General features: G+C 36.1%; 1 protein-coding gene and 1 non-coding gene across 2 annotated transcripts in view; both read right to left on the minus strand.

The window, feature by feature from the left end:
• The window catches only part of LOC127838126 (uncharacterized), a 138237-nt gene that overhangs the window by 16472 nt on the left and 100503 nt on the right, over positions 1 to 21262 (minus strand). The gene's annotated exons all lie outside the window — the stretch shown is intronic.
• On the minus strand, positions 7299 to 7461 carry LOC127840237 (U1 spliceosomal RNA). The gene has a single exon (XR_008030499.1). It is a non-coding gene; the product is annotated as a U1 spliceosomal RNA (small nuclear RNA).

Raw genomic sequence — 21262 nt, forward strand, 5'->3', positions numbered from 1 at the left:
TAAGTATTTCATTTAGACGCAGTTGTCTTTCCACACATTCTAATCACACATTTATGACTACTTGCGTTTTTTAATTGGACAGTCTAACCACAATACTTTACGTTGTCGGTTCAGGAACAATTTAAAAGTACACCGGATACTATTAAGTATACACAAAAAAGCCCCGAGTACGAAACAGATACTCAAAAGTACCACGGAGTATGACCGGTTGTCTTTAAGCGTATTTTCCATACCCGGAGTACATTGTAGTATACTTTAGAGTACCCGCGGTACTTTAACGTGGTACCTGAGTCAACAACGAAAATCGAGCCTCAATGAATAACGCCAGTGGAAAGTCACGGAGAAAATCTTGCAGTTAAGTAGATGTACAAATAGTTAAAATATCTGTTCAGCTATATTAATTATGAATTGGTACTGTTCGTATTCGGTGGTTAGTAATAACGACCAAAATCTGGTCGCTACTAAAAGAACATAGACAGATGTATTTCCACCATTGTTTGTATTATTCGAATGTTTTGCCCCGTGAATATTTTCTCTCTCAAAAGCCTCTTTATAATAGCTTAGAAGCGAGGAGACGTGTGATGGCATGACAAAGAATTAGCAGTGATAAATAAATGTTGAGAGAGTTATGAGAAATGAGAAAGAAATAATGACGAAAAGGGAATTAATGAGATGACATAAAGAAGGAATAAGGAGGAATTGATGCGGCTTTGAAAAGGATGTGAATAGTCAGTGGATTGAGTAAACATATAGGGGAAGAATTTTAGAGAATGTGCGGAAGAAGTGAGGAAGAATTGTGTAAAAGGGAGGAGTAATCTTGTGAACTTTTGAGGAATTGAGCGGGTATGGGCAGGCAAAAGGCAGTGAGGATGAAGTGAGGTAGGATGAAGTGAAGAAGGATGGAGTAGTTGATAGGAGTAATGTTTAGAAATTGAAGAGGAGACAATGAGGAGTCAGTAAGGAGGCAATTTGGAATAATAAATGGAAAGTGGAATGAAATACGAAATTAAGTAAAAATTAAATACATGTTAATAAAGCACTCTATATCGGTATTTCACATCATAAGATTTAATAAAAAATCAACCACTTACATATTGTTACCTATTTACATAATCCAGTTCCAAAAATAAAGACTCCTCTTTGTCTATATATGCGTATCGTAAAGATTATGTTAGTTGTACGTACGAAAGTTATTAATAAATCAATTGGATTTAAATTGTAATGACGAATCAATGAAAAACATGACTCTTACCTTTCTTGTATCGCCCAATTCAACTTAAATTCAACAGATGAAACGAAGCATCTAAAGGCGCAAATCCTGGGAATTCATACTAAGTACATCACGAACAAGCGTTAACAAAAATTAAATACATTTAACAATGTATACAACTATGAATATGGTTAACGTCTGTTCAATACAAAATAAAGTACTATTGTTCTTAAATGTACATGTACAGTAAAAGTCACATGTCTAGTAGGAGGTTTTAAATTAGGAGTGTTAAATAAAGATATGGTTAGCTCTTATCAGCCAAACGTTTAAGTCTGGGTGTTATCAAAGGTAAGAGATAAACTTTTAACAAACATACACATATCCGTATAAATAAAGGCATGAGTGATGTTCAAAATGTTTGAATGATCACTTAACACAGTGATAATTAATAGGTGTGTGATTTTATGTTGAGATACTCATTGTTCTTAAAATAATAAAGGTAGAACAATTGGCTGGTAGATTTCACTTCAGCAAGCATCATACCAATACAAATATTTCATACATCAAAAAGCACCAAAAGGCGTCCGATATAACCGTGTAGTAATAGTTATATCGGATATGTTTCTGATCTTTCTAAACATGTTCCTTCTGCCATAAAAATATTCCATATAGAAAGTTAACAAAATATGCCTCTATTCCAATATATTCTGCACGCCAAATATTACACATTCCATAAACAAACGAAAGTTTTTGTTCACACGCAAATTTTGTTCTTTCCAAAACAAACAACAAAACAAACACTGCAGTCGTTTCCGACTTTCAAAAAGTGCACCTGCGATAATAAATATGATATGACCTTCGCCGTTATTATCATGTTTAGTTTATCAAGCATTCATCTCAAACATAATAGCAAAGTAAATTGACGCAGGAACACAATAAATTAAGCGGTCCCTGGAAAAAACACATGCACATATGTAACTGCTTACTTGGTTCTTGTTCAAGAAGTAAAATCGCTAAAAAAAACGCAACACAATCCCGCACAATCGTGATTTTCTATGAACGTTTACACAATATTTTCCTTCTACGAAAACGGCCGCTATTTTAAACGACAAGTAAGAAGTACTCCACCGAGTCAAATTAAAAAATTTGCATCTAACTTGAAAATGGAAATTTTCCCCATTTTAAATATACAACTTAAATACGTACGTTCAAGAGAACTTTATAAAATTCAAATTAATATTTAAGTCGCCCTACTTCTTATTTATCAGTTGCAAAATTACATTAACCAATCGGCGAAGTCTTGTACAAAAAACAAGAACAATTTAACAATTAATTAGCGAATTATTTTGAGGGCTGCGACCCCCACTCACTCCTCCGCATTTTAACACTCAAACGCCGTGTGCCCATCATTTATGTCCCGTTTTGATACATATTTAACGGTGGTGTATATAATTACTCAATTTAAAAGTTTAAGTTGTCCGTGTTAAACTTCCATCAAAGAATGAATACTGCAAAAAGAACTTCGTGAGGGAAATGTACAAGTTGAAATGAAAATCCGAGTAACCTACCAGTCTTCGCCACTAAAGCCTTTCAGCAACTTGTCGTAAAACTTCAAGTACGCTAAGAGATTATATAATCATATTATTAGAAGTTTTGCTGATCAAATGTGAATTTGAAAAGAACGATATATTCAAATGAAGGACAATTAGTTGGTGTCGAATAAGAACAGATGCTTACAATTATTAACAAGGCTATGGCATAATTGCAAGGTATACAGGAGACCCCACACGTTGCAGGCGCATAACCTTCATATTTCCTTTTATCTTTTCAAATGCAAAGTTTCATCATCCAAACTGATCTTCGTTTGAAACAACAACACTGAGATTTCGTTGAACATTCGACGGATTTTTCAAGATCTTTTGTGACATAAAAAGTGATTTACATAAATTTTGTTCTTAAGTAACGTCTTTATGTGTTTACCATCATGTATACACCTGTATAATGCGATTTAAGATGTGTGAAGTGTTAATTACAACAACCTTACATGACTAATTGAGAGTCATTTATTAATCTTAACATATTTACAATATCACAGTTTGTTATAGTACCTTATGTTCTCTTCGAATTATTTTATTTTGTTGTTGATCGACAGACAGAAGGTAGGGTGAACAGGGGCACGGATAACAAACGTTTAGCCCAATGTGCATACCAATTTAAATGATAATACCTTATATGTACTTTATGAGTTATTACAATTTTTAGTTTTCTTAAGATTTAAGAACAAACGACCTTACCCTTACATATAGAGAATAATACGCGAGTGTCGCAGTGTACTTGAATGTATCCGGCATTTTAAAGACAGGGTTTAAAATGCAAACAACACAAAGACTACAACCGAGTAAATAAGATGTAACTTAATGTATTAATTTTCGTTTCGAGAATATGTAAGGTTATCTTTTTAATCAACTGCTTCCCTTTATTAATTGGAAGAATATGTTAATGTCACATATGACTTCATTGGTCGGCTCATCAATATTCATCACTATGAGGAAGTTCTCGTATATAAAGCAGTGTTAAAGCGGGTATATACGATATTTAGCATAGGTGCGTTTACGCACCTATGCTTATGGTATATACCACATTTCGAAAATCCACATCCATCGGTTGCCCTTTATGAAGCCTTACCTGATCAAAAATCAGACGAAATATCTATTTAATTTAGTATTTGGTCATTCTTACAAATTTTTTTTGAAACGTTTTTCTAACGTTTTCTTCCAAGAATATTGCTGACACCGTTTTTAGTGAATTTTTCTAAGACCGTTTTATGTCAAAAAATCTTCTTATAACCTAAAACAAATTTCGTTCGTAAAACAATTCTATCTGCACTATAAATCTCAATCTCCTACGCAGTGGCCTCCCTTATACTAGAAGTTACTGACCGGGCGAAGCAAGGGAAGTAACTGCTGTGAGGAGTTTCTATAAAAATCTGCATTCAGAAATCTGAATTCAGAACTCAATCTGTTGTGCACGTCTGCATCTAACGCTTACCACAAGTTTTACGACAAATTCTTGACGCAGACGAATAGGGTAGCGTCTATTTTCATATGTGAAAATAATAGAGAAAATAATCGATACAGATCTGTCCGTGCTTAAATTTTGAAAGGCTTGGGTAATTATTTTTCATATGCGTTTCAAACACTGATGTAAATGGAAAGATTATCTATTTAAATAGTCGGTAATTGTTTGAAATTATTGATTTGAGAAATTCGCGGATGGCGATATCGAACTACATTATACCACGTGACGCCATTCTTCCCTGTATCTTGCACCTATGCTTTTAACGCCATCGGCGCTCTCGTTTTATATGTGTTTAATTGTAATATATTGATAAAATATGTTACAATAACATAAAATGGGCAAGAAAAATTATACATTAAAGCCGAATTTCATTAAATGCAGCAAAGACAAATTAGCGCCCCGAGCCGATTGTGACGTACATATTTTCCTACAATAATCGAAGCTTTCGTCTTTGTATTAAGATCGGAGTTAGTGTTCGTGTGTCGTATGAATAGATATTTTTGCAGGAATTCAAATAAACCGTTACACTAAGTTTAGATTCACATCGTACATGTATGGTATACATGCTGGCGAATTCGGCTGTACAGCCGTTTTCAATTTCAGAATTAAATATCTGGCTTATTTCGCATTTTTCGACAAATGTTCTTTTTAACTTTTATTTTAATTTATATTGAAATTTATATATATAATAAGTTTTTTACACATTTTATATAAATTCATAAATATTTGACAAAATCGTATATACCCGCTTTAACAGTATTTTCACCTTAGGCTTCTAAGGTTATAAAGCACATTCTCATAACAAACCTTTAAGGGATTTTAGTTTTGTCTTTAACATTTGTGAATCGCGCCAGACAGTATCTTTTTCATCGATCAACACAAAGACGGCTCGATTTGTGTCCGCACCTCCACTCTACATGTTATTGAAACGAAAAGAATGTAATGCTTTGTGTCTAATATTAACATCCAGTTCATTAAACGACTAGTAATTTATAAATATTTTCAAATGTAAGTATGAGAAATTTCATGATTTAAAACAATTCAGTGAAGAGTATAAAGCCCACCCTGACACTTACTTTTAAGAAGCAATCGCAAATATATTTCGACGTTGGCCACGGCTATCGCTTTCACAAGAGATGTCCTTCCACCTGTATTCTGGACAAAACCAACTTTAATTATTATTTGGTATCCGTGTAAGATCGAATTTTATTTAATAAGTATGTATACTTTTTTCATTTTTGGCAAACACAGTTACTGACTCGAAACGTTAATGATTACAGCCATTGGAATTTTAAGTTTTCAATAAAGGTTGGGTTGAACTTCAAACTGTGAACACAAGACCATGTATTTGAGGTATGGAGTTAATTATAATTAGGGTAATAATTCGAACAAACTAGAGGACCACTATCTAATGTTACATAGCAAATACCAAACCTGTGGACCTTGAAGTTTCAGAGGGGATAGTTTTAACGTTTTCAATACATACGCATAAGGAGAACAAGTTACCCCGAGGGCTGGGCCAATTTTGATAGCTGGGGATCATCAAACTATTATGTTTTATACCATATACATGTATAATTTTCCCAAATCAGTTGTTCACAAATATTTGGGTCCACGAAAAAGTAATTAAAAAAACAACACAAAATGTCAAGCTGACAATATGAATGATTTTACAGCATTATTAATATTTATTTACGAAAATGTATCCAAAATGTGAAACACAATACTGTAGAGTCGTATATGACCAAGGACCCAGTGTTAAGCTGTCGGATTCTGTCGCTGAGTTTTACAGGGCGGTCGCTCTTCAACCAGACGACCTTTGGCGGGGGGTCACCACCCACAGAACAAGCCAGCACCACTCGCTTTACCAAAGTGACCGCCTTGTTGCCAGGCGGCGTGAGGATCTCCGGAGGAGCTGCAAGGAGAACTCACTCCATGAGTAACTATTGAACTGGTTAGAAGCACTGAAAGGGGGAGTAACTATTGAACTGGTAAGAAGCTCTGAAAGGGGGAGTAACTCTATGAGTAACTATTGAACTGCAATAAGGAGAACTAACTCTATGAGCAACTATTGAACTGGTAAGAAACACTAAAAGGGGGAATAACTCTATGAGTAACTATTGCACTGCAATAAGGGGAACTAAGTCCATGAGTAACTATTGAACTGGTAAGAAGCACTGAAAGGGGGAGTAACTCCATGAGTAACTATTCAACTGATATTAGGGGAAGTAACTCCATGAGTAATTGAGCCTCGTCTTGAGAAAACTGGGCTTAAAGCAGTCTGCACAGGAAATTATAATGGAACAAAGAAAAAAACAAATGGACCGCACATAATAAATTACCTCATTAAGGCATTAAAACGACATAACCCCTAATAGGTTCAAGGTAAAGGGTATACTGTACATTTTAAACTATGGTGGAGCAGAAGCTATAGCATCTTATATAAAACTGACACAACAGTTTTAAACATAAGCATTAAAAGGAGTCCTTCCAAGTTTGAAAACAATGATCTTGGCAATAAAGCAAACTACCTAGCACGCTTGTTCTCTCCACGCCGCTGTTATCCTGGAAATATTCTCTCGTCACATTCTGTACGTCGTCTTTCATGGCGACCACACCCTCCCCTACAAATTCCTGTATAAATCTGAAAAAAAACATCAGGCCAAATACTGTCAATGCATTGAGAGAAAATTGGGCTTAAAACAATTTCGTAACTCGGCCGAACACTTTTGATGAATAAGGATTAAACATTTGCCAAGCATGCAGTCTGCAACAAATATTGAATGTTTCGAAATCGGCTAACTAAGTATAATTGGCAAAATGTTGTTTTCTAACCTTCCATTATGGCAAACTGCATTACCAAAAACGTTTCAGATTTAAAAAAATGACTTCTTTTGGTGGTTGAAAAATATAGTATAAATCAATCTTTTGGTTGTATATGCATTTAATTTGTAAACGTTTGTCATTATACCAAAATATATCTATGGTACTTTTTAGAATTGCTAGTTTTTCAGGGTTAGCGCGAACGCAGACCCCACACAAATAAATTGCGTACCCGAGTAACCCACATTTGGGGCTATCGCAGGCGTCAGCCCAACCGATGTGCAATGGAAGGGCCTCTTCCTGGGGAAACCTCCTTTTTGATCAAGGTGTTCCCTGTACCAGGTAAGTATGATTTGATACGGTCACAATACAACTTATACTCAGTCACGATATTCAGATGCATGTCTTACTGTCTAAAGAACTAAATATATCAAGTTATTCTATGATTTAATTATTTAAGAAATTGTTCCATTATAATTTTCTCTTACTATGTCTAAAATTTGATATGATTTTAAAATTTGAGTTTTATTATTAAACCTTTTTTTATTGTAAGTGTTTTATCACAAATTATTACATTTCTCTATTACGGAAGTAAACATAACTTTATAAATTATGCTTCTAAAAATCCCAAGGCAATCTAAAAAAAGCTGTAGGTTCAGTCAACCATGGTTTAAAAATAGCTTATGTTTTCATTCAACCGTTTTGATCTATTTATAGTACATAACTCAGTCATTTCAACTGTACATTTTCTCTCCCCTGAATAAAAGCAATAAACAAACAGTTGTAGTTAATCATTTCATAGCTACACAATATTTTATCCCTACACAATATTTAATTGTAACAAAATAATTCATCGTTAAGCAATACTTCATCGTTACACACTATTTCAAGAATATCAAATCTAGCAAATTGAACAATATGACAAAAATACAACAGCAGCAACAAAAAACGCCACACACAGCACGCCTATCTTGCAAAGTTATATATATCTATTTTTAATTTACATAAGGCATGTGAAAGAATTCATCATTTGTTGCTTGTGTATGAAACATTCAGTATCTTTATTCAAGTAGATCTTTGGTTTAAGCTTGATTTGATGGTGTTTTAAGACTGGATAAATGAGGTCTGGAGTCACTTGTTATATGCTTATATCTATTATTCAACCATGGGTGACAAACTACAAACATCTTTCCACACATAATCTTATCCTGATGACAAATAGAATTTCATTTAAATATTATTATTTAAAGCGCAAAAAGGGACAAAGTATCCTATTATCATGCAAATAGCTGAGATTAAAAATAGCACACTCTGTGTAATAAATATGGGCTGTGCTCTGTGAAAAGGGTGTTTAAGCCATGTGCGTAAAGTGTCCCAGATTAGCCTGTGCAGTTTGAATAGGGTAGTCAGGGACGACACTCTCTGCCTTAACTGGATTTTTGCTAAGAATGGACTTTCATAAGCGTAAAATGTCGTCCATGATTAACCTGTGCGGACTGCTAATTTGGGAAGATACTGTACGCACATGCATTACACCCCTTTTTCACAGAGCACAGCTCATATATATTTTCATGATCAGTCACAGTATTCAAATCATAGCTCAGCCTGAAAAAAGACATATTGTATTTGGTTAGAAGCATGTGCCAAGTTATATTATTAATGAATCTGAATTGATAGCATGCATGAAAGTAGGGCAATTCGGTAAAATAAATTTGGACGGTTAGTAAAAAGCTTGACTTCCAAACAAAACCATGTTCCGAGGTATTTACTTACTTTTTCCAAGAACAGGACATAGAGTTGTGCATAAAAATCAGAGACAAGATGAACACTGAGCTCTATGCCTACTTTAATCCACACTCTGGTAATTTTATCAACTTTTCAACACAAGACACCATGTACTGGTTCAGCCCAAAGGACTGGACGGACTATCAATTACCCGCTCAAGATCATTTAACGAACTTTAAACTACAGCTTAATTAAAACAAGAGGGCGGCGATGGCCCTGTATCGGTCCACTGTTTTGTATGCGAAAAAAGCGTGCAATGCGCATGGGTTGAAATTAACTCAAACATGTGACAGCGAATCATTAGTAATTAAAAAGCAGCCTATACGATAGTTAAGAATATTGCACTTCATTAATTTCAACACCTTCTCTTGGATACAAAGTTTGAGTTTACCATATGCAGTATCATATATTGACTTTTCTTGAAATAATTATGTTCATGGAAGTTCTGTTTTTTAAAATCAATAAGATATTATTAAACTGGTTTAAACACTACAAAGGAGACATGAAATTAACATGTCATCCGAAATATTTTTATGCGGATGTATGGTCCCTTTCGACATATTTAAATAAAACCCGACTTTTTCAGTTAATAAGAAAAACATGCGTAGCACATGTTCTTACTTCAATTCCTTTGTGAGCAGTCACCATCTGATCTAAAATGATACTAAATGACAGAGTTGTATCTCATGTTTACAAGAAAATCAGAAGAAAACAACAAAATTGACATTTTTTTCCCACAGCTTCGTGACCCAATTTCCGATGGTCTGTATAAACATTGATTTCCAAAAAATAAAATAAATAGTTGTGCTTCTGCTTATATGTATTGATAATTTTTTTATTGATAAACATATCCCATGCTTCAAAAGTAAAGATAATGTCTACAAACGGACGCAAAAAGACTTGATTCCCATGCTTGCATGAAGGTTTGTTGTTGTTGTTGTGACCTTGGAACTAATCATGTAAACAACGTCTTAGACTGGTCCGCGCATATGCAGAAATGTTTTCGATCGTGCTTTTGAAGTGATGGGGTGTCATATTAACGGCAAAAAAGGATATAAATTTAATTTCTTTGTAGATATGGGATGATTAAGTACCAAATGCCATTCTCGACCTTCCAATAGACCATAACTCCTTCTGAAGAGTTTGTTTTCGTTTTGAAAACAGGACTTCCGGTTTAAAAAAGGAGAAATTGCTCATGATGAGCTTTTATCACAATGATTTCTACCCCACCCAGCCAATTTATAAATAGTCCTTTACAATATTATTTCTCGTTTGCAATCTCTTTCAATTACGGGCAGTCCAAAATGTGTCGTTTGGTAAAGGTTTAACATTTATGGATAGTTAACATGTTGGTCTTCCTTTCACGCTCGACATGTATGCATTTATCTCTTATAATTACAAAATTATTCCATTTATCAAAATACACTTGGATTCCAAGTGTATTTTGATAAACTTTTAGTTTGAGAAGAAAAAGTTTATTCATTCCATAATGAATAAATAGCAAAAAAAAATAAACATGCAAAGTTCAACGACTTCCTGTGGCCATGTTTTTTGACGAATCACATTTTTTGAACAACTTTTTAATGGGAGCCTTTACGGAATAAATTTGGTTCCAGGGGCATAATCTGAACAAACTTGGTAGAGAACTATAAGATGTCACTACATACCAAATTTGGTAGCCCTATGCACAATGGTTATGGACAGAAAGATTGTTAAAGTTTACACAAAAGAGGATTTATATGAACATATGTTCAGTTTTGTGACCCCCGGGGCAGGGTCAAATTTGAACACAGGGGAATAATTTGAACAAATTTGGTAGAGGACTATTAGATGTCACTACATACCAAATTTAGTAGCCCTAGGCTCTATAATTATGAACAAGAAGATTTTTCAAGTTTGCACACAATAGGCCTTATTTAAGCATATGTACATTTTTGTGACCCCCGGGGCAGGGTCAAATTTGACCCCAGGGGCATAATTTGAAAAAAACTTGGTAGAGAACTTTAAGATTTTAATACATACCAAATTTGGTAGAAATAGGCCCAATTGTTATGGACAAGCAGATGTTTAAAGTTTGCACAAAATAGGCCCAATATAAGCATATGTTCAATTTTGTGACCTGGTGAACGGTCAAATTTGATCCCAGGGGCTTAATTTCAACAAACTTGGTAGAGGACTATAAGATGTCACTACATACCAAATTTGGTAGCCCTATGCCATACGGTTATGGACAAGTAGATTTTTAAAGTTTGCACACAATAGGCCTTATTTAAGCGTATGTTCTTTTTTGTGACCCCCGGGGCAGGGTCAAATTTGATCCCAGGGGCATAGTTTGATCAAACTAAGTAGAGAACTATTAGATGTCACTACATACCGAATTTGGGAGCCCTATGCCACACGGTTATGGACAAGTAGATTTTTAAAGTTTGCACAAAATAGACTTTATATAATCATATGTTCATTTTTGTGACCCCCGGGGCAGGGTCAAATTTGACTCAGGGGTATAATTTGAACAAACAAAGGGAACTATTAAATGTCACTACATACCAGATGTGGTAGCACTAGGCCCAATGGTTATGGACAAAAAGATTTTTAAAATTAGCACAATATAGGCTTTATATAAGCATATGTTCGATTTATTGACCCCCGGGGCGTGGTCAAATTTGACCCCAGGGGCATAATTTGAACAAGTTTGAAAGAGGTTCACCCCAGGAACATTTGTGAGAAGTTTTATCCGAATTGGACTTTTAGTTTAGGAAATGTTTAAAGAAAAAGTTAACGCACGCACGCACGGACGCACGCACGGCCGACACAGGACCATGACATAAGCCCCGCTGGCCTCTGGCCAGTGGAGCTAATAAATGACTTTCTATTTGTCTAGATCCATTGTGTGCATAAAATCGTGTTCAGATGTGAACTTCCCTGCGTACAGGTCTCAGTGACTGCAGATTTAGCCTTTATTAATACAGCTTATGCAGTATCTCTGGAAGAGCTGCATGGCGAAAGAGATGGCAATGATGTAGTATCGGTTGTTGTCCCACCGACACTCGATCAGACCGGCGGATAAGAGAAATGACTGGGCTCTCGTCAACTTTTGAATTTGGAAAAAAAGACGTTGGAACGTCCTGGGCTCCGAAGTTTGAAATATTGAAATTATGTGTTACCGTTACAAGTATTCCGTGCAGATGTATGCCCGAAACTGTTAATTTTACAAGCTGGTGTGCGTCATACATTGATACAACGCTATTCTGACTGTTAATTTGCGAAAAATTCATTGTGCAATTTAAATATCCATAATTGGCACCGTGCTTGTTGTTGCTGTGTTATGTTGAAGGGGCTATTGTCGACATACCGAATAGCGGGTACGAGGGGGGGGGGGGGTTATGCTAATGGTATTTTATAACACCATGATCGTCATTTTTTGTATATTTGCTTAGTATATGTGACCTGAAGCATGTATTTGCCGATTGTGCCAATACACTGAAACTGTAACCATCATAATGAAAGTCCTCTTTCACACTGTATGCGAGTCCGGGAAATCCTTTCTTTTTCTGATACAGCACTCCTTCTAAATAAAAGATTTTGTGCCGGCGCTTTTTGATTAAGGGGTGAAAACTGTACAAAGGTGCTCAGTTGTGTGTTAGTTTAAAATTATTTCCTGTGTGCTCCTGATCTTGGAAAGACATGTTTGAAGTGAGGACTCAAGTGGAATATGAGTGGCATGCGCTTGCCTTTATCTGTCGATTGGCCGTGGTGCCAAACATAGAGACAGTGTCTTCTGGGAGACGTTGTGTGCTCTAGTTCTGCGGCTGAGGAGTTTACATGAACACAGACGAAAAATGTATAAATAGAAATATTGCAAGAGTATGTTGGCAAACAAATACATATATACCAGACTTTAGAGAGATCCAAAATATTGCATTATGGTGACACTGTAATGATATCCACGACTGAGTCATTTTTCTCAACTGGCAGGGAATCATTGTAAGCAGTTGTTTGTTTTAGTTCAGACTATAGTTCGTCTATCATGTAAACTGTTCACGCTTAATTTTAGATGATGTTTCAAATATCTGTAGGAATTACTGATTGCTTTTAGTCAATTTTGAGTTAAATAAATTGAACAAAGAAATATACTCGTACACATGAATGACGATTATCCATATTACCTTTTTTATTTATCCTAACATCATTTGTTTTCCCCTAAATTATAAACTTCCGCCATTTTTACCACATTGCCTATGAACTAATGTAGCAACCGCTGTCATTCGCTGCATCCGTTTCCTCGGCCAATTAGAAGACGTGTTACATGGCACATGTGATTGAACTAGAGCCCTTGCTATCATAGTGAAAGTAAAAGTTGTGGACGAGGAAAGTAGTTCCAAAAGGATTCGGTTTTGTCTTTTGATTCATTGGTAATTAAAAGGAGATGATATGTGCATAACATAATTAAATGTATGTAAAATAAAATATAATGTAAAATGCAATATCTTCTTGCACTCTTAAAATGCAGAGTATGGCGACGATCTGTGCATGCGCGTATGCCTTATTTATGCTAATTTGTGATGAAAAAACACACTAAGATATTTCGTTGAAATAAGTGCTTATTTGTAAAGATTTCTCTTTCCCTTCTATACGAGAAGCTATTTCGCAAACGCCCCCCCCCACCACCACCACACTACCACCAATGTCTTTTGTGGTTACATGTATTTGCTGCATCTTATGTATGTCTGCAACGTTTGTGTGTATGTCATTGGGGACGTCGTTGAAAAATGAACGTTTGGGTGGTTATTATTGAAAGACTGTGCCTTTGTCGAAATCGCACTGCCATGACACTGTTACCGAGGGCGCTTGCATTTGGGCGAATGGGATTTTCTTTTTGATTACAACTTTCGGAAGGAGACGTTCATCTTTAAAACTGATACTGGCCCTGCACAATCTGGTGTGAAGAAAAACGTCGGCCGTTCCATAATGGGGCCCTATGGGCATTGGATTCAGTGTACATTAAGCGATAACTGCATAAGAATGACAGTTAATACATTAGTGACCAGCCAAGCAGCCCGAAATCGTATATTGACCGAAGCCGAAGGCTGACAGCCGCATACAGTTTGAGGCTGCCTGACTGGTCACTATTATGCCACTGGACCCGAAGTGGGTTTCCTCTTTTCCCAGAGTGTAAAGAACATTTTCGTCCTGTGTATCAATCAGTGTATAGTCACCGATTTTAACAGCAAGCAAGGTCGGTTGCTTTTCAAAGTACTCACTGATAATTTCGTCAGAGGTTCTTTACAAACGACCGAATTGTACAAAGTTGGGCCAAGATTCACAAACGGAAACCATTCGGCGAACTTATTGTTTGGCCATTCGAGTTATAACTCGAAATACCTGCGTTAGATATGAGTCGCGTTATGGAGAAAAAAAAACAAGTTGAATGCATGTGCGTAATGTGTCGTCCCAGATTAGCCTGTGCAATCCGCACATGCATTAAGCCCGGTTTTCCCATAACGCGCCCCTGTTATATCTGTATCTTAGCTGTCACGAAAGCTCATCAATAGGTACTACATCACAATGCATTTGAAAGAAAAAAACGAACCTCGCTCTGGGTGATCAGTGTTAAGCATGTTCATGACCTTTCAGTGCAGTTATTGGCACACGCGCTTCTCACCAAGGCGATCCGGGTTCAACCCCAGACCCATTTTTGCATGACGCGGCTAATTTAGTTTCTTAACTATATTTTATTTTATATTTATTTTTATATTTTTTAATTATGCCGAACTTTTTGATAGAATTAATAACATGATCTTGGAAGCGATAGATTTAGCATATCATGTCCGTAACATTTAAAACTTAAGCGTTTTGCAAATAATCAACAACTATTACCAATTACTAATTGAGGCGTGGTCAGTTATTATGACGCGTTGCTATTCATTAGAAGGCGTGATCAGTCGTTATGAAACGTGGTCAGTCATTACGAAGCGTTATAAGTCGTTATGAAGCGTTTCCAGTCATCGTGAGGCGTTGTCAGACATTATTAGGCGTTGGCAGTCGCTAAAACACGTTGTCTGCCATTATAAGGCGTTGCCAGTCGCTATAATACGTGGTCAGTCGTTATGAGACGTTGTCAGACATTATTAGGCGTTATCAGTCGCTATAACACGTTGTCAGCTATTAATAGGCGTTGTCAGTCGCTAAAACACGTTGTCAGTCATTATTAGGCGTTGTAAGTCGCTATAATACGTGGTCAGTCGTTATGAGGCGTTGTCAGACATTATTAGTCATTATCTGTCGCTATTACACGTTGTCAGCCATTGTTATGCGTTGCCAGTCGCTATAATATGTGGTGAGTCGTTACGAGGCGTTGTTCATTCATTATTAGGCGTGGTCAGTCATTACGAGGCATTTTCAGTCATTATAAAGCGTGATCAGTTGCTCTGAGACGTGATCAGACGTTATAAGGCGTTGTCATCAATTATGTGGCGTGGCCAGTCATTATATACATTTATATTCATGTTGTGCACCGATTGTATGTATGTATGCATGCATGTAGGGTCACTGTACTCATTGACCTTAATTTACAGTGACTGTCTGGTTAGCTCAGTGGTAAGTATACGCGCTAATCACCAAGGCGGGTTCAATCCCAGCTTCCGACGAACGTACGTATGTGAGCTTGATTAGTGGTCGCCATAACGGACAAAAAAATGAGGCCCCCCACCAGGGTTTTGCCACCGCTGCAAAAGATCTTTCAGTTATAACCAACCAGAAAATTTGCGATAACACTTCAAAATTCGTTCCAACTTTCGTCAGTCTAAAACAGTGTATTACACAGGAATGCCGACCGGGAAACCCTCCGGGTCCTTACATAACACAGCCTCGGGCGCGGAATGACCTCATACACTTCAAAATGATAACACATGGGGTCATTAGCGGGTGCACAGGCTTTCTTTCGTTACAAGAAAGCTCTGTGATAATTCTGTTTTGGCGAAAGTGTCGTTCCTGACTCGGCTATACCGAGTGCACAGGATAATCTGGGACAACAATTTACGCACATTAATTAAGCGACGTTTTTGAAGATCTTAAAGCCCAAGGAAAAAACTGAGTCAGCCCGACCGGCAGCCGAAGGCGGGCTGGTGTGCACCGGGTCGTTTTCGGGGGATTACTCTGGTTTGTCCGAAAGGCGTAATAAAAGATGCAAAATAGGCTGCACATTAGACTTAATATGCTAAATAGGCTGCATGCTTCTAGTGGGATATGTTATGGTTCATGTTATAGGTTGACAACAAGTTAAAGTGTAAGATTGAAAGCCACCGAAAAAAAAGATTTGACTTTGGTATAATCGACGTTTCTTTGCTGGATGTAGGGAACTTTTTCTTGCTTAACGAAGCCTAAGGCGCGGAAGACCACATAAACTTCGAAATACAAACAAATGGTGTCATTACCTAATGACTGGGCTCGAGCTACGCTGTTCATGACATTACGCGGGTCATTCAGTTTCTTTACGATTGGGAAGGCTTATTTTGTTAGTAGCTTGTTCTCCCAGGCCAGTCTTGCCATGCTAACGGAAGACTTTCCAATGCTCTTGCAGAGCTCAGTATCGATGGGCAGGCTTCTGATGATGGTGGACCCAAGGCAGGTGAAGTCGTCTACCACCTCCAGGGTATATGGGCCCTATCTTAATGTAAGGTGCGTTGCTGGCACCCTGGCCCATGATGTTTGTCTTTATCAGGCTGACAGTGAGACCAAAGGCTGTGCATGCTTAAGCTTACGGCCAAATGACCAAGTTCTTTATGTCTGTGACCTAGTCGATTCGCTCATTGTTTTAAGTTGTGTCGAAACCTTTTCAATTGGTCACATGCGAAAGACGTATTTCAGGAATATTCTTTATTTGTTAGTAGTTGATATTTGCTCTATTGACGATAAAGTTTGGAGAACATTGCAATTCATTGTTTTGTTTGTCTTTCTGTACTTGCAATAAGGTTTGAGTATCTAAAATACTAATGTCACATACTTTCGCGATGTGTAATGGCGTTCCTTGTGTTAATGATTTAAAATTGTTTGAAATGAAGAGTTGTGTTTCGCATGCGATTATTTCACAATATATATTAGATCAAAGTTAATTAGTGTTATCATATATGTATAATCAATATATAAATAAATATACACGTATATATATAAACATATGCACAATTCATGTATATATATATATATATATTGTAGGTTGCCGTTGCGAAGAGGATATAGTTTCCGCATAGTGATTGGGAGGTTACGGGTTCGATATGCACTGCTTGAGCGTTCTTAAGATCACTCCCATATATACCAATTACTGGTTCTAGTCCCAGGAAATGGTCTCAAGAGGTTCAAATAAGTAGAAGTTCTTTCAGCAAGTGAGTTAAAATTAATAGGTTTTAACTAAACTAATGACATCGTTGTCATTGCTTCTACTCCTAGGCCTTTTGCAGTCTATTGGAGTATATGTGAGCAACATGTTTATGTGTTCAACTTGGGTTGTTCCTTACTGGTCAATGTTTGGCATTAGCGTTCTTAGAAACAATAACGTTGAAGGTATTCATTGAAGATATACCCATTTAAATTTAACATACCTATAACACATGATTTTGTCAAGAGGCTTTCTACCGCACCGCTTTTAATGATGGTATTGCCTTTTCTCATAACAATAGCTGCCTCCAACTTGACAAGGCAGATTTAAAGCCCTTTGAAGAGTTAAAATTTAAAAGAGTTTTCTCCCCTTCCCATATTTTACAGAGTTCTCTGTCTTATTTATCAGAGTAATTTCCCCTCTTGAAAGACTTTACTTCCCTATTTCACAGAGTTATCTCCCCTTTTTTACAGAGTTATCTTTCGTATTTTTACAGAGTTCTAACCCCTAATTGACCAATTTATCTCCACTATTTGACATAAATATCGCCCATATTTGACAGATATTTCTAACCTATTTGACAGAGTTCTCTCCCGTAGAGTTCTCTCCTATTTGACAGAGTTGTCTCCCATATTTTACAGCGTTTTCTAACCTATTTAGCAACGTTCTCTCCCCTGTTTTACAGAGTTATCTCTCTATTTTTTATATTTATCTCAACTGTTTTCCAGATTTATTTCCTCGATATAACAGAGTAATCGCCCCAATTGTACAGATTTATGTGCACTATTGTACAGAGTTTTCTTACCTGTTTGACAGCTTTATCTCCAATAGATAGATATGTCTCCCCTATTTGACAGAGTTCTCTCCCCTATTTGACAGAGTTCTCTACCTTATTTGACAGATTTATCTCCCCTTTTCGACAGATTTATTTCCCATATTAGACAGAGATCTCACCCTTATTTAGACAGAGTCCTCGGCCCTTTTTTACAGATAGGTCTTCCCTATTTTAAAGAGTTCACTCCCTTATTTTATAGCGTTCTCTTTTCATTAGCGTTCACCCTCCTATTTTATCTAAACTGTTTTATAGATTTGCTTCCCTATTTTTACAGTGTTATCTCCCCTTTTTTACAGATGTATCTTCCCTTGACATATATGACTCTCCTTTTTGACAGAGTTTTCTCCCCTATTCGACCGAGTTTTCTCCCTTATTTTACAGAGCTTTCATCTTGACATAGCAGAGTTATCTCCCCAATTTGACAATATTGTCTTCTCTATTTTTTACAGAGTTCTCTCCCCTATTTTACAGAGTTCTCTCCCGTTTAAGACCAAGTTCTCTCCCCTATTTGACCGAGTTCTCTCCCCTATTTTACAGAGTTTTCACCCTTAATCTACATAGTTAAATCCTCTATTTTACAGCGTGTCTTACCTATTTTACAGCGTTCTCTCCCCTATTTTACAGAGTTATCTCCCATATTTTAAAGATTTAGCTCAACTGTTTTACAGATTTTCCCAATATAACAGTTAGCCCCCATAATTAACAGATTTATGTTTCCTATTTTTTTACAATTCTTTCTCCTTTTAACAGATTTATTGTCCCTTTGATGGATTTGTATCCCCTATTTGACAAGAGTTATATCCCTATTTGACCGATTTATCTCCCATATTTTACTGAGTTATCTCTCTTATTTTACAGAGTTATCTCCCTTTTTTGACAGACTTGTCTCACCTATTTTATAGAGTTCACTCCCATATTTTACAGCGTTCTCTTACCCATTAAACATCGTTGTCTCACCTATTTTACAGAGTTATCTCCCTTTTTAATAATTCATCTCAACTATTTTACAGATGTATTTCCCCAATATAACATAGTTATCTCCTCTTTTTAACAGATTTGTGTCCCCTTTTTTACAGAGTTCTCTCTCCTATTTAACAGATTTATCTCCCCTTGACATATATGTCTCCCCTATTTGATAGAGTTCACTCCCCTATTTGACCCGAGTTATCTCCCCTATTTTACAGAGTTATCTCCCTTTTTTGACAGACTTGTTTCACCTATTTTATAGAGTTCACTTAACTATTTTACAGCGTTCATTTACCTATTAAACAGAGTTATCTCCCCTATTTTACAAATATATTTCCACTATTTTGACATGCTTATCTCCTTTTTTTAAAAGAGTTGTCTGCCCAATTTGGCATAATGCATTCCCTATTAAAGAGGTCTCTCCCATATTTGACAGAGTTTTCTCCCATAAGTGACATATATATTTCCCCTTTTTGACACAGTTATGTCCCCTATTTGAAAGATTCATCTCCCCTATTTTACAACGTTCAGCGCTGTGAAATTGTCATAACTTCAGTCATATTGTCATTGTCGGTGTGGTTTTCATTTGTGTTTTTGTGTTGCTATCTCTGTGCTGCACTGTATGTCGTGTGTTTGTGTTGTGTTCTCTGTGCTGCACGCTCTGTCGAGTGTGTTTGATGTGACCTCTGTTTTGCACTGTGTGTGTGTTATTTTGTGTTATATTGGTTACCGTTACACTGTATATTGTGTGTGTATTTGTGTTCCCTGTAGTGCATTGCCTGTTGTGTGTTTGTATTGTGTTCACTTTGGTGCGCTGTATGTCATGTTTTTGTTCTGCACTGTCTGTAGTGTAATTGTGTTGTGTTATCTGTGTTATACTGACTACCTGTGCGAAATAATGGGGCGGAATCGGGGCGGAATCGGCACGTTATGTTGGAATTACGCCCGTACAACTGGCGGAATGAGTTTTACGCCCGGAACTAAAATTATTTCTGGGCGTAATTCAACTGTTTTTTTCCAGGCGTACAACAAATGCGGGCGTATTTTTATACTTAGAATTTGTATGATGCAGATTTGTGGACGGAATTTTGCACTTTGTTTCTTTTGCGGGGCAGAATTTCATACTTATAAAATATTTATGAAGCCACATGACGGAATTTTGACCTTGGTAGTTTTTACAAAGAGTAATATTGGACTTAGCAAATTTCTATGAAGCTGAACAATAACTTAATAAATTTAATTTAAACTAAAGTACTGAACAAAATATTACCAGTAACTGATAACTTAATAAACGTTTTTAAATAAAAATATTTAATTTTATTTATACATTTGTACAATCAATGAACATTCATTAAAGACACAACTATTTCAGTCACAATATAATTCATTCAGCATAAAGCTTTGATCTCATTTATGATGTACACGTTCAGATTCTAAAACATATTTTGCATTTTTTTTACTTAATTTGTGAAAAGCTGAAAAGGAGACAGACTTGTGAACTTGTGACCTGTGATCATGAATTATACTCTTAGATTTTGCATTTATTGGCATTGCTGGTAAAAAAAATAATTTAGGAGATAACACTAACACATTTTAACTTTAAATATATTTTATCTATTGCTGACGTTAACAGTTTTCACTTATAATTGTAAGTCTGATGGGTGACCCTGCATTACAAATCTATTTGCACTTATTTTTTTAATTCACTCCTTTAATTCTTCTTATTTTTGCAAATTTTGCTCCTTTTTAATAATTAGTTCATAATTACAATAATGACTGTAAAGTTTAATAAAGATCAAGACTTTGTAATGTTCTCATTACTTTAAGGTTTCCTTAAACAAAACACACAACAGTCTCGTTTAATACTATTTGTCTATATCATCAATATGAATGAAGTTTCTCTGCATGTTACTATAAAATACAAGTTTTATAGTAGTTAAGATTTCCCCAGTCTAAAACGACCATACAAATGTACATAAATATACCAATGTTAATTTTATCTCAGATAAACACTGACAACCAGCTTACTTGATCGTGTGGTATTTTGCTGCCCCAATACTGACTACATGAGCCCTGAGTCATACCTGTTAACATGTTTATAAACTGTGGACTATTATCAGGCTTCAATGGATTGGATAAATTCACAGGAAGTGGTAGAAGTTGCAGTTTGAATTGAAAACAAGAGCGTTTAAGC

This window comes from Dreissena polymorpha, chromosome 7 (genome assembly GCF_020536995.1).
Source record: "Dreissena polymorpha isolate Duluth1 chromosome 7, UMN_Dpol_1.0, whole genome shotgun sequence".
Taxonomy (NCBI): Eukaryota; Metazoa; Mollusca; class Bivalvia; order Myida; family Dreissenidae; genus Dreissena; species Dreissena polymorpha.